Source organism: Trachinotus anak, unplaced genomic scaffold (genome assembly GCF_046630095.1).
Source record: "Trachinotus anak isolate AG129_WGS33_773 ecotype Australia unplaced genomic scaffold, CSIRO_AGI_Tana_v1 ptg000018l, whole genome shotgun sequence".
Lineage (NCBI taxonomy): Eukaryota > Metazoa > Chordata > Actinopteri > Carangiformes > Carangidae > Trachinotus > Trachinotus anak.
In genome coordinates, this window is record NW_027273869.1 from 5,849,373 (window position 1) to 5,864,784 (window position 15,412).

The 15,412-nt window shown below is 41.3% G+C and overlaps 1 protein-coding gene across 1 annotated transcript in view; it reads right to left on the reverse strand.

Moving 5' to 3' along the window:
• Positions 1-3,419, reverse strand: part of LOC139635143 (monocarboxylate transporter 2-like) — a 35,575-nt gene extending 32,156 nt beyond the window's left edge. Inside the window, exons 1-3 of the mRNA XM_071502170.1 lie at positions 1,898-3,419; positions 1,664-1,786; positions 785-884 (exon numbers count right to left, since the gene is read on the reverse strand). The gene's annotated coding sequence lies outside the window, so the exon portion shown is untranslated. The remainder of the gene's footprint in view (positions 1-784; positions 885-1,663; positions 1,787-1,897) is intronic.
• Positions 3,420-15,412: the final 11,993 nt, after the last annotated feature.

Here is a 15,412-nt window from a genome sequence, read left to right on the forward strand (position 1 = left end):
TCTAAACCAGTCAGTGTTGAATTCAGACAGATTTTGTTTTTATATTTGGGTGGTAATGATGATGGAACATGATAAACATCTGTGTAAGTGCTGACAACAAGTATAATATTATAACTATTATTTAAATTGTGGTGAAAATGTAAAATGTAAAAATGTAAATAAACCTCTCTACTTTTCCTCTCTAGTGTTTCCAGGTGGTCTAATGTTGCCACAACTGTCACAGAGACCGGATCAAATATGACAGAAGATAACATCTGCTCACTTTAGAAAACATGTTTTTTGTTTAGATCATCAAATGGACAGTGAATCATAGAGGTCTGTCTCTGGCTGCTAGCCGTAGCATTAGCAACGTGGTTAGAATTTGAAGTAGAAACCCTGTTCTGAGTGCTTCAATAGAGACAGTTATTGATGAGTAGGCAGGTTTGGCACTGACTGACTGATCTAGTGGAAATGAGGCTGAATGAATGTCGACTTAGAGCTTTCTCTACAGTCGAACTGCTCATTTTGTATTTTTTGACACTGGATATCTGGGACCCCAGGGCCAGTTCACTGCTGAGCCCGGCTGGTCCTCCAGCCCTCTCTGTTACAGACCTACAGTAACTTCAGTGGTTGATAATCATGAGGCTCACACGTCTCAGCCTGCACATAGTGACAGTGGTGGCATCAAATCAGTGTGTCTCAGCTGCTGTATATGTGAAATCTACCAGGAACTCACCGGCCTATTACTCCTCAGGTTTCTCTACAGGCAGCGGATGTGTCCATGATTTGTAAAGCTGCAACTCACCTGTAGCCAGCTGGTCCTCACAGTATTTTTTCAAGAGAAAGGTGATGAGGTCCTGGACATCAGCTGGCACGGCACCTCCACCCAGTGGCCAGATGAGCCTCTGTGGAAAAGAAGCAGATATCAGTGATGTGAAGAAGTAATTCAAACCTATGCCACCCCGGGGAGAAATAGCAGCTACATGTGAGAGTTTGATGTCAAATTAAATCATAGAGTTGGAGAATGTTTAATTGTCTGTAAAATATAGAAATTGCTAGAAAGATAATGAAGTGAACTAAAGATTCTTATGTTTGACCACCTGATAAAAGATACTGTGTGTCCAGAGAACCTGAGATCACTACAACAGCGGATAAACACACGTTTAAATAAATGGAGGAGAGCAGAGACCAAACTGTGCACCAGTGAACTCATGTTCTTAGTGCAGCCTTCTTTCAGGTCAGCAGCCATGTTCGCTGGACCGGGACCTGGTCTTTGACAGTCCACAATCATGTGGATCAACAGACAAAGGAAGGAAGCAGAAACATGTCTCATGTTAGATGAAACACCAACCTGAACCCTGAAGCTAAGATTTATGACATGATATCAAAAGGGGGAAAGTTTCTGTAAATTAAAAAAAACAGCCAGTCAAAAAACTGATGAAAGCTGCAAAAGCCCTGCCCCTGAACAGCAACTGTCCAATCATAGCTTAGCAAACATAACTAGGCATGTCAGGACTGTCATGCTTCTAATTTCCAAAATCACAAAAACAAATAAAGAAGTAGAAGAAAGAAAGGCTTTAAACAGTGTTTATATTCAAGCTCATAAGCTGAAAACGTTAACGTGTCTCAAAGTAACTGAGGACTGAAAAATGTGCTTAATATTGCTGTAGAGTTGAGCTCTCACTTGCTGGGTTTGAGGTCTGGCGCAAGATGAGCTCCACAGCCGAGACAGTCTCACCAACATACAGCCGCGCCATGTCGACCAGGAAACGCTCGTAGTGTTGAAGCAGGTGGGTACAATCTCCACCTACAGGGAGCGTCAGGTGTTTTAGGTGCAGTCCAAAGAATATACGGTGGACAGACTTAATGCATTAAGCATTAGTATGCACTGGTTGATTAAACAAAAACAGCTCCTCACCTCCTGCAGACTTCATCACCCGCTCCCTCTGTGTCAGCAAAGGTGAGGGTGTCACGCTCCGCCAACACCTGCTGGATGTGTGACCAGCTCTGCTGCTTCATCTGTTTCATGGCGGAAGCCTGCGCACCATACTCGAAACACAAGCAGCTTCCACGGCTGAATATCAGCCCTGATTTTTTTTTTTTTTTTTTTTAAACTGTCCAGACAAAAACATCATCTTGGTCTCTACTTTGACCCTCGTCTCCATCCAAACAGCCGGTTTGAACACAAAGACAGAGGGGCCGCTGCTGACAGGCCTGACTGCGTCACAGTCAGAGGAGGACTGCAGGCTGCACAGGTCAGACACATGGAGACAGAAGGCAGATGTCATGAATAAATAAACACAACAGGTAGGAGAATACAAGGTGTGAGAGAGGTGAAGAGAGACAGCTTTCACTTTGTCTGATAGGCTGTGGAACATTTTCTTAGAAGACTCTGGACTACATTGAATTCAAGTTTGGGAACCACCTTCAGTTACAAACAATAGAGCAACTATAATTTTTCAGTCATAAAAATATGACTCAACACAAACTAATTTCATATTTAATAAACAAATTGTAATCATGAATTCAATCATTGAATCATGACTATTAATCCTTTAATCTAGCCATACCTCTTAGAGATGATCAACTCCATCAGATGGATATTCTGGTGGAAGACTTCGGGTGAACCGTTTCCATGGGATGTGATTTAATGAGGTCTGGTGTTGATATGCACTGACACATGAAAGGAGACTGAAGAGACAAAGACTCTTCCAGCTTAAATGAAGAGACAGTTGTCACACAGATGTTCTCACAGGAACAAGCCTGCGTGATTGTTAGAACATCTGTTATACTGTTTAGAGGCAGAGTGAAGTCTCAGCACATTAAAATGTTCTCAGTTTCTCAGCTTTAAACTCATCAATACCTTTTCCATTACTCCTGAGGAGATGAGCTACCTCACACGTTCAAACAGTTCCGCTACGCTCCGCGCTGAATATCAAATGTGAGAGTCGGCCTTTCGAGTTGAGGTTTGAGCTTTTAGATGATGAGGAGCAACAAGTAGACAGGATATGTCCCACCAGCAGAGGGTGGTGTGTTCAATTACTCCACAAGGTCACACATGAACAGGCTGTTAGTGTGAGGACTGGAGGATTTATTCAGGTCCATCTTCTTCTCTCAGCCTCATCAACCTCCATCTTTGCCATCCATTCTGCCTGAGGATGTATCATTACATGTTATATTTAAAATCATTTCTGTTTATTCATCATGTCTCAGCTTCTCAAGTGGTGTTTTAACAGCTGGACCACCATGTGTCCTTAGGTTTATCCAGTGGGTTTGGAGAGAGATTAATCCAGCGTGGAGTCCTCCCTGAAGATGAAACATGAACATCAGACTCGTTTTAGGCTGTAAAGGCTTCACAGTTACACAATAAGTCAAAAAGAGGCTGAGGGAAATCAAGTGAATGTAGAAAATATTAGGAGCTCTTCTGAGAACTGATGTGGTAAATAAAACAAAGATCTTTGTGCAAAAGTGGTTTAAAGCAGCTGAAAACACCAGAAAGAAGTTTATAATACCTGATATATTTAATGTGTGTAAGTTCATAGATACAGTAGATACACACTGCACTGGGATGGCAAGGTGCCTGTGGTGCAGAGCTACTTTAGAAGCATAGCTTTGCGAGCTGCCAGTTACTTTACACTGGAAGAAGTTGAACTAGCTAACTAATTTAGTTAACTAAAGATACTTAGAAGAAGTACTTCAAACTACTTTGTTAAAAAAAATTATCAAATTGACAACATACATGTCAGTGGATCCCAACCTTTTCCAACTCGTTGCCCACGTACATACATATTGGCCTCTGGCCCATAGGATGGGAACCACTGGTAGATGTGATACAAAAATATAGCAAAATTTAATACAAAAAAGCACTCAGTTGAGTTTATTGAAAAACAGTGCCTACTTATTCAAAGTTAATTAAATAAAAAAAAAAATCATTAACCCACTATTGAGATTCAGGAGGTTTATCTATGATGACGTCATTGTTGTGTGACCACTGAGCAACGCCCGCTCTTGGCTCTTGCACATGGCACCACACAAAGGTGGTGGTGTGTGGTGGTGGCTGCCTGACGAATGCATAGTCTGGGTTTGTCTTCACAGCAGCCGGTGCTGGTCAAAGGGGGTTCAGTTACTGTAGAGTAGCAATGGTAAAATAGAAATAAAAACTTCACTCCTTTCCTTTCATGGTCCACAATTGTTTGTAATTTCAGTATTTTATACCCACACAAAAATAGTAAATAGAAAAAAGAATAGCATTCAACGACTTGAATCACTGCGCGCATATGAATGTAGCTGAACTATAAGCAAGTTCCTGCAAAAACTACCAATTTAATTACAGTAAGTTCACTACTCCCCAACACTGGGAGGTGATAGTGGTGGACCCACAGTAGAGATGCTTCATTTTTACTTTATTTACAGCCCACATTTACAAAAGTTCAAACACAGAGAGTTTTAAATTCCACTCCAGATCCAAACTTTTCCAAGGTCGATATGTGATAAACATAAATATGATAACAAGAGCAGATGTATAAAAGCTGCGTCAACTATATTGATTTTTCAATATACTGTTGTTAAATGTTAAATCAACTGAATGTAGAACGCTATTTTCAAAGTACGGAAAGACGCAGGTATAAAAAATACATGATGTTGTCAAGCAGTGTAGAAAAGTGTCATATTATACTGAAGTAAATTTAAGAGGGAAAACTGGATTTTATGTGCTTTCTTTATATTATACTACATAGTAGCAAAGCAGAAAAGACAAATGTCATCTACAGTCATGAAGCTGCTTTAACCTGCAGCAGCAGCAGCAGCAGCAGAGTTTCCTTCCTTTTCTATTTCTCCCTGTATTTTTGTGCTTCACACTAAATATACAATTCTTCATAGAGGGAAACGGCAGCAGTGAGTTTCAGCTGGACACAATATGTTTGTTCCCCCAACAGAGTTTCAGGAAACAAAGCCACAGAATCACCTCATGTCTTTATCATTTTGGTGAAGTGTATTTACAAGCTGTTCAGATCCTGCTCTGACACGTCGTGATGAAACGCGCTGATCCTTATCAAATTTCCACAAAGGTCTGTGGTGAATTTACTGATTTCAGGAGGAACTGCTTTTTTATTTTATGTCATAAAATCAGGTAGACAAAAGAGGAGATTTAGATAAAGAGAAGCAGATGAGAATTTTAAAGCTCTGAGTCAATAAAGGCAGGGACTGACGACCAATTCCTCTACACTATCGTGACCCCTAGAGGTCACTATATACCAGAAATCTCCTTCACACAAAGAGAAGAGCGGCACTGTGCTCTCCCATCGTCACGTCACCTCTCACACCATCATCCCTCCTCTCTGCCGCCTGATGTTTTACAGCCTGTGCTCCTGATTTAAAGCTTTGTGACCGATGAGACCACCGAAGGAAGAGGCTCTGTCCACACCTTGCTGTTTACCTTTCCTGTCAGCTTGTTTCCACAAAGGCAGGGAGGACCCCGACTGTTTGGATCAGAGAGGGACTGCAGCTGCAGGGAGGGCTGCATTCTCACCTCAACACCTTCCTCTGGGGTGGGGGGCACGGGCTGAAGGGGGGGGAGAGACATTCAACAGCTGTATCCAAAGACACCTTCCACCTGCTGCCTGTCACATCCATACACGAGCTTAATAAGTCGTTTCAGTCTGGTCATAAAATTATGATGTTCCGAACACAGGAGAAACATCCTGCAGCCGTTTTTGATGTATTTGGTTTAAAAGTGTAAAGCTAAAATTTTATTCCTGACCATGTTAGTTTTCATTCTTGAGATTTTTGATTCGGTGTTGCTGGTATTGATGTAACCACACATAATTATCCCGTGAGTGACCACCTGCAGCTTTAATGCTTCTGGTAAGTGTCAATGCACTTGCTAGCATTGTTTCCAGACAGTAAGAACTAGCTATATGCTACCTCAACATTAGCAACTAGCTAGTAACGATAGCGGAGCTTTTCACAGCTAAAGTCTAGATATTGGTGGAGACCAAATTTAGGGGCTGAAAGCAGAGTGAAATCATGGACTTGCATTCAATGTGACCACAAACGTGACTCTAAATGAAAGCTAGCATCGCTCTCTGTCTGCTGGATGTGTACCTAGGAAATCCCTGTCTGCTAGCATTTGCTAACACTTTCACCACAACATGAGATTTGTGTTTATTGGTTGTTTCCGATGCCCCCAAGTGACCAAAACTAGGATTAGGGCTACAGCAGCTTTAAAGGTTTCTCGTCCATCTTAGATTAAAGATAAACTTCACTCTGAACCTTGGAAACAGTAGCTGCCAAAACATCTTACCAAGAGGTCCTCTTAGTAGCTGTTCTGGACCTTTCAGCTGTGTTACCACATAGATCAGAAATAGTTTGCACTTCTAGGAATATATCCATCCCACTCTCATATGTACATTAAATACGAAGCTACCACCAGGAGCTGATTAGCTTAGCTTAGCATAAAGAATGTAAACAAAGGGAACGAGCTAGCCTGGCTCTGTCCAAAGGGATCAAAAACGGCCTACCAGCACCTTGACAGCTCATTAATTAACATATCAAATCTCTTTTGTATAAAAACCAAGACATGGTTTCATGGGAGATATTATGTGCTGAACCAGTTCTTGGCTGGATGCAATCACTCATGAGAGTCACTGTAAAATAGGCTGTGTGAAAATTTCAACATGTTTGTTGAGGCCAGTTTGTGCAGACCTTGGAGTTTGAAGCCAAATCCATTGCCTCATTTTTTTGTTTGGTTTAAAGTCTTCATACTTGCTGCAGAAACACTGTTGGCAGGTTACACTAACATGGACAATGTGACGTGATGCAGCAGTATACAAAGACTGTATGAAGGTTCGTTATCAGTCTAAAGTACCATGTGATGGGCTGTGTTGTCCTATGGAAAATGTTCCCTTTTTCCATAGTGTGGTTTTGCTTCCATGGTTATTTGCAACATTTAATATCAAAGAAAAAAAACATCATGACAGTTTTTTTTCTTTCTTGTTTTTTCAGGTGGTTGGCAAGGTATCTCCTCCCCCTCTGGGGACAAAGAGCTCAATCCAGGCCTGAATACCATGCATCGTCAGCCACCAGTCAATAGACCAGGATGGAGGAACAGAGGAGGTGAGAGGAGGAGGAGGGCATCCACTCAGGAGACGAGCAGCAGGAGGTTTGTGGGGGATAAGAGTTGGGTAGGGGGCTGGGCTGAGTCATGAGGGTCCCTGTGGGGGTGGTGAAGGTGCTCTGTCCCCCTCCTGCTTTCCACAATGCTGAGCACACACCACAAATAATCACCCTGTCCTGACAATTGTGGGGGGTGTCAGCCAATCACAACTGATCATCTCAGCCGAGTGTTTGTGTTTTTAAAGATTCAAACCACACAAAGCTTCATGTTTCTGTGCAGCAGACACCAAAGTAAAGCCTTTGAAAGGGAATATAAATAATTGGATGTCAAAGCAGACATTTACAAAATTAGAAACAGTACCATCACCTTTCTGGATTCAAATAATAAGCAGCCTGCCCATACAGAAATGTAATATATACCCCTATGTCAAGAGTGATGTTGCCATATATGTTAACATAATAAAGGGATATATTATTATACACATAAGAAGATAGAAGTTTATAACATATCTGAAATACCCATCGTACAATTTGTAAGCGAGCATGATTAAAAATATCTATATGATGAATTTTGATATAATATAAGATGTTGCAACCATATATGTTATCAATATATATCTAATTTATATGTTCAAGTTTATTAGTCTGACTAGTCTCAGACTTTTGGATATATATTTATGTAACAATATTATTATTGTATATCTACAATATAAGTATACATACATAAACAGAGATATTTATATGGGCTAGACATACTGTATATGTCAATATATGAAATTGTTCCAATTTCTAAAAGGGTTCATATTTAGTTTTTACATATATGTTTGCATTAAAAAAAATTTTTTTGTATATACATATATTACATTTGCATAGGGGTGGTGACAGAGTTCAGACCAAATAACTCATGCCCCCTGCAGGCTCCTCTTCCAGTTATCTCCCATCAGATGTGTTCACTTCCTCTGGTCTGTTCAAAATGACTAACCTGCTAACTGAGCATTGTTTTCAGCAATGACCCTTTAACCCATCACTGAGCTGACAACCATGTGGTTTAATCCAACAAGTGGTCTTTGAAATGCATATCTAACAACCCACACACACACAAAGCTTTCCTTTCCTCTTTTACTGTTCGTCCAGCAGAGAGGAGGAGGGTTGTGTGTTTTTGACACTTTTACTAACAGGAGTAAAGTATTTTGCCTCGAGGCTGTTCATGAACAAGTTATGGGGATCAAATGTGTGACCCTTAGTCTAGACTCACCTTTCCTCTTTCTTTCCTTCTCTCTCTTTCTTTTTTAACTAGTTACTTTTACTTGTGTTGTAGGGGAATTAATATGTTAAAAAGAGACTAAGCTGGAACCAGAACATGGATGATTAACGATCAGACACGTGGACCCACAAATGTGTGTCTTTACAGTCTGCAGAGGGTGGTTTTGTTCACCAGGTGTGCCTGGCTGCAGTTGCTTAGAGCATGTCCACATTATATTTGGATACAATCTGAATGCACTTTAAGATGCATTTAAGTTTGTTAATGCATCTTTTTGTCTTTCAATGTAAATTGTGTTTCGGGTAAATGGTGCTTTTGCAAAATGACGACACGAGCCCATTGAGGGTCAGAGGCTGTGTGACAGTAGAGATATGAAGACATCCTTTAATTTTCACTGTGAGTGATCATTTTAAATGCCAGTATAACTGAACACGCCACAGAGTTGCTGTCATTAACCTGGATTTCTGTTGAGTGACTCAATATTTATAATATTTAACATGTGCTTTTTTTTTTTAAAGCATAACCTGATCTTGTCTTTTCAAGTACAGCAGTAAGGTTGGTTACCTATTTGGTTTTTCACTGGAACATGGAGCTTGATATAAACTGAATATGCTGATGTATCCCCCCAGTTGCCACCCCCACACCCCCACATCCCCCCACTGTTTGAACAGCTGGGCTTTCTTTATCACTGCTGTGGACCCACCGCTGATTCTTCCTGGTGGGAGGGGTAAGTGAGGTGAGTATGTGAAGGTGGGGGGTCCTGGGGCTGGAGGGATCCCAGCAGGAAGGAGGCCTGGTGTGGTGTGACTACTGCCTTGTTTGGCAGAGTCATGACACACACACACACGCACACACACACACACACACACACACACACACACCATCACCACCTGATTTCTAGTATGATTACAAAACAGCAGTGTCCCTATCTCATGAGATCATTTCTTCTGGAGTCTCATCATCATGATGCCAAAATAATAATGAAAAAAGAAGAAAAACTTTTTTTTTTTATAGTGACACATAAAATTAAGTTTCACTGTTTTAAGGTTCTCATATTTCTGCAGACGTCTGTTCATCTCTAATTCACTTCAATTTAAGCAGATACATCTACATTCAAAATACATTTCCTACAAGGCAAAGTGTGCAGCTCAGTCAAAGACACAGTGTTGTCTAATCATTGTGCCATCTCATATTTTTTGCACTACCAGACTAACAAAGAAAGGCAGGGCTACAACTATTGATTGTTGTACTTACTAATTAATCTGCCTGTTATTTTCTTGATTGATTATGTGGTCTTATATATAATAAAACAGAAAGTCTGTTCATCGTGTCTCATCGCTGCCTGTGGTTTTCTGCTGCACTGTGTGTGTATCTACATGTGAAACACACATACACACTAATTAAGTGGAGAACTGGAGTATGTTGTGAAGTAAATGTCAAAGAGGGAAAGTACAAAAGGTTGATTGGGAAGTTAAATTGGATATTGAACTGACTTGTCTGCATTTTGGTCAGTGTGTCTGCACTCAGCACAGTTATTATTGGTTAAAAAGCATGCTAGTCTAATAAGAGCAAACAAATACAGGATGATTGGGTTACAAATGAGAAGCAATTCCACCTCAGGGTGAAAGATAATTACAATCAATACTCAAACCTCAGGCTAAAGTCCCATATATTGTGACCTTGAACCCAGGTTGAATGCATCTTTGCTGTGTCTCCTGGTGTTTCTCACATTCAGATAACTGATATTGATATCAGTAATGATTTCCATATTAGGAGCGAAATTTCCCTTCACACTGGTGTCAAGAGCAAGATGGTCCTGGATCAGGAACCTGCTCAAAGGCAAAACTGTTGAGAAGAAAAGTAGGCCATATGGTCATCAGCCTGGGCCACCGCACTCCATGCCTAAGTCAGTCGTCCCATTAATTATAAGCGGCAGGCCTCCTCTCCGAGCTCCACACACTGCCTCGTTTATCCCCACTGACCGGTTCACACAGCACACATTTTGTTTCGGCCTCTGAGACTCGTAATTGGCGGCGCCCACACAACGCAGACCTTAACACAGGCCACTTTAGAGGCTCTCAGCCGCCCGTCAACATCAACCTCACACAGACACGGCCTGGACAACACACACACTGTTCTGATGTTTAAATGCTCCTGTGTTGGCCAGTGAGACCCTGAATATGGCTCGACACCTGGACTCGGTCCAAAGATCCTCTCCTCCTCAGACATGATGCATGATGTACTTAAAGTAATAACCTGTAATGTTTTCATAAATAAATGACTGACTGCTGTAATATAACACTGATATCCAGTCTTCTCCAGTTCATGGAAGGTGACCGTGTCCAGTCGCTCTGTCCCCCTGCAGAAAATGATGCGTTCTATGTTTTAGTATGTTTTGAATTAATGGTCAACCCTGCCTCTCATTGAAGGGTCTGTACACATGAGATGAGTTTGAAATGAACAGAAGAAAAACTGGGTTGTTTCCAGCATTCATTTATTTGTATTTTTTTGGACACCAGGGGGCAGCACAACAATCTGTACAAACAACACTGACATATTACCACCTTAAGTTAGCTTAAAGTTGCGAGTTTGAACGTGTTACCATTTAAACATTTAGCAGACACAAAGCAACATTAAAATTCATCTGGTGTCCTGTATCTGGCAGGCCAACTAATGTGACTCCAACCGCTGCTCTCCTTTTAGCTCTGTTTTGGTCTCCATTGACTTCCTGTAGGAAATATCTGCCTCTATAGCTGCTAAAAGCTCCACTGTTATCTCCATCTGCAGAAGTAGTGTACAGTGGGTTTATCGGTGCTTTATCAGCTGCTTGCTGTTGCTGTAAAATGAGGCTGATGAGCGCTATTAGACTGAACCAGAACAGTCAGGTTGTGGGGTCGTAAAACCAAAAGAACGAGCTAAAAGACATTAAAATGCTCCTGAGACCAGAGAGGGACCACACAGTTTCGCCAACTTAGCGGCTTCCTCTCTAGATTTGGTAACTTTTAAGACCTCATTGGCAATTTTACAAGCACCCAGCGACAAATCTAGCAACTTTTCGGTTAGACCTTAACTCCTCTTCCTCCAGCACAGTCACTAATGTTTCTCAGTGAACGTGCTCAGAGTGGCTGTGGTTCATTGGACTGACTGTGTTCAGTGAGTGGGGAAGGACAGCTCCATATTCAGGCTATGTCCACACTAAAACTTTTAAAACTTTTCATTTCAAAACTTTTCATTTTAACAAGAAATTAATCTCCATCCAGGCAAAATGGTCTCTGTCCGCACTATAACACCAGAAAATGCAAGTGTATATAATCATTCACGCACACTGGGCATGTGCGGGCCTGTGTTAACAGGAATCAGATCATCTACTCTGCAGTCTATTTGTGCATAAAATACAAGTGGCAGTAAAGGGAGTTGTAGTGTTAAAATGCAGAATTTACCTGAACAAGAGCTGCTAGCAAAGACAACAAGGTCAGTAACGCTGGCGTTGAATTCATTACTGGTAGTTGAGGCTGATATGACCCAATCAGGGAGCGACTGTGGTTGTCTACATCATCATTTCCAAAAGTCTCAAACAATGGATTCGGTGATATTTCCTTTTGGGTTTGTTTGCACGAGTGACCCCTTACATGTTATATGGTAATTTTATCCAAATGTTGGTATAAACATATTAATGAGTGCATCTTTAATCTGAGCATCAGTGGCTCACCAGACAAAGAAAAGAGAGCCACCTATAGAAACTAACACTTTATCAACCCTGCCTACGCCATCTGACTGTCACTTCCATGTCACAATCAACATCTCAGAACTGAGGAACAATCACAGTTTTAATCTGATGTATAAAATGTTTTCTATTCAGCATCATCCTGCTCTTCTATATAAGTGGCACCCCTTGAAAACATACATGCACACAGATATACCTTCCCTGCCACTTCACCCTTCTACTGTATGTTGTTACTGGCAGAGAGGAGTACCTGGAGCTAAGCATGCTGGGTAGGCATTTTTCAGCAGCGTTACTATTCTGAGTATAATGTTTGGCGGCCAGCCATGCACAGCATTAACAGCTCAGCGAGCTCGCTGCCAACATCTGTACGTGCTTCATGGAGAGTGCAGAGGCTCTGGCACTGTTACTCAATTGACGGACCGACAGGCAGCTCCACATACCTCCACACTATCCTCAAAACTGTGTGCGGGAGGGGGGTGCGGCGAGGGGTACGGGAGATGTTTCGCAGCCAGAAAAACATCTATCATGCAGGCGCCGCTGTGACCAAACAAATCAGTGGCGGCTAGAAAATACGATTTCACCAGGAGAGGAATGTGAGCGCTGAGGCACGATGCAAGGCTGGTGTACGCTGTGCGAGAAAGATGGGATGGGATCAGTGCCATCAGTTGTGGGGATGATTCTAGGGGCTTACAGCCTTTAGGTGCTGGGGGTGGGGGTTCTTGACTGGAATTCCCAGCTACACCCTCCAATGAGGTTTTTCAAGACTTTCAAGGATGAAATGAAATGTAATCAACAAGTTGATTGGAAAAAAGTTAAATGATCAAAACCTATTGGAGGTTCTTTACTTCAAGAAGTAAGATCTTTTTGTTCTCAGGCTCTAGATGAAGTGACTCCTCCCGGAGGGAGGTGTTGTTGCTGTCTGGTGTTGGTTTCCAGCGTGAGGCCTCAACAGAGGAGGCCATGAGGAAGCAATCAGCCCATCGATGAGTGGGCCTGTTGGGACGGTGTGATCCCCCCTCTGCGCTCCCAAAATCCTGCTGGGGTCTGAAGGGATCTAATCAATCACCACGAGCAGTCAAAATACCCAGACATGTGTTATCATTTGTTTTTTCCCCACTGAGAAGTCATCAAACCAAGACACTGAAAAAAACAGCAGCTTCCTTTAAGAAAAGTAAAATATTATCTGCAGTGTTGATCAGCTGAGTCCAGTGGGACATGTTCCTCCATGGTTAGTTATTCAGCTGCAGAGGGTGAATGAAATTTCATTATGTTTCAGCTAGTTTACAGTCGACGAGCCAGCTGGAGCCCCGCCACATGGCTCTCATGTCAGATTGAAACATTTGTTCCAATGAAGTTAAACTGCCCCTCAAACAAATACATTTAGACTGATGATGACAAATTGTAACAGCAGTAAGTGGAAATGAAGTTTTCATTCAATTTCAGCAGAAACGCATTAAATCACCTTCCTGTTCATCAATGTAGAATCAATATCTTGCTCAACGGCCCAGTTTCTTTCTGGCACGATCCAATTTATTGACAACTGTTAATTACAGATGAGTGAAGACAGGAGCAAATGGAGCAACAGGAAAATGTTGCATGCTTTGTTTTAGCCATTAGAAAACTTGATATCTGTTGGAATAGACAATAACAGTGTTAAATAAAAGAATGCATGAAAACATCTTATTGCATTCTGACATTGAATGTTTGAACGCATTTATCACTAAGTAGGAATGTGCATGAGGGGGTTTCCCCTTTTGTAGTTGCCCCATTTGCCCCTTTTTTAATAAGAAATGAAAGGCTGCCTGACCAAAGGACGAGTCTCACACCTGTGGGCAGCTGTTACAGAGGCAATAAACCTTTCACAAGGTACCTTTCACAAAACAATAGCATCGCTTATCACCAATCACCTGCATTGTAAGATCAAAAAAGAGCAATTCAGTCTCCTGATGTGTATTTGCTTCAAACTGATGTCTGGTACTGATGGATGGAGCATTAAGTAGATGTGTATTGTGAACACAGCAACGTCAAATGATCATGTGCATTAACATGATGGAGCCAGTTGGACTGTGATCAGAGTGTTGGGGAAAAAGTACCTGAAGCATTTGGAGAGCTGCAGCCAATGTCTTAATAAAAAATAAAAGTCTACTCATACTGAACCGTACATATGTTCCACAAAATGAAATCTACTCTGGTTGTGTATTTTTAACAGTACGTGAGTAGATGTACTTAAACCACCTCAATATCCAGGTGCAACAGCTGTTTCACACATTTAGCTTATAACATATGTGTTTAGATTCACACATTATGACTGTGTTGGACCACACGAACTCATTCTTACACAGAGATTAATTGTAGCTAAATATGTGAGAAATAAAATGCTTTTAATTAAATAAAATAACAAAATTAATTAATTAATTAATACGTTAGCCTAGCAGCTACAGTTAGCAGATATTTCCAACTAACAACCATATGAATAATATCAAAGTCTCTGATACAAAAAAAATGTGTGCATCAAATAAATTGACCCTCCATTCACAGAGGACTCTGCAGCTAAGTTTAACACAGCATTTATGACAGTGCTGTTAGCTTGTGATGCTACATTGAGCTGAACATCTGTACTTTACATGGTACTTGAAGTTTTTACTAAGCAAGACATTCCTGAAGTTTAATCAGTGCAACCAGATTTGGGCTACCTCGTTCCTCGTTCCTAGTATTTTGTACGACCAATCAACTGCAGACTAGACAATCTGCTTCCTGTTGACAGCTCGCACGTGCCCAGTGTATGTGCACGGTCATGTATGTATGTATTTTCAGATGTAGAGACAGAGATCATTTCTGATACAGAGCTAAAAGATGTCGTCTGGACGGAGATGGTTTTGAAAATGTAGTAGTGTGGACGTAGCTTTAGGTATGCTACTAAGAACATAGGAAAGACTGAACCCACACACTTAATAACAGATTGGAAAATATGGTGTAACCCAACTGGTGATTCCTTTTTCCCTAAATTAAACTCATCTTTCAATTAATTGGGTGAATATTAATAAGTCGACCACTTTGCTTTTTCTTTTGTTTTTGCCACCTACTCCATATCTTATCAAAGCATCTTTGTAAGCGTAGCATACAGAGAGAGACTCAGTGATTTTTTTTCATTCACTTACCATCTGACTCCCATCTGCATGTCAACACATTAATGAGCTTGTGTCCTCGCTGAGAGGAGGAACTGCCGGCGGACAGTGAAAGTGCGACCTTGGTCAACAGGAAACTGTTGAAGACTTTGCCTGAGGGGAACCTGACACATCTGTCAGGACATGAATATCCCATGAAGGGCTCTTTAA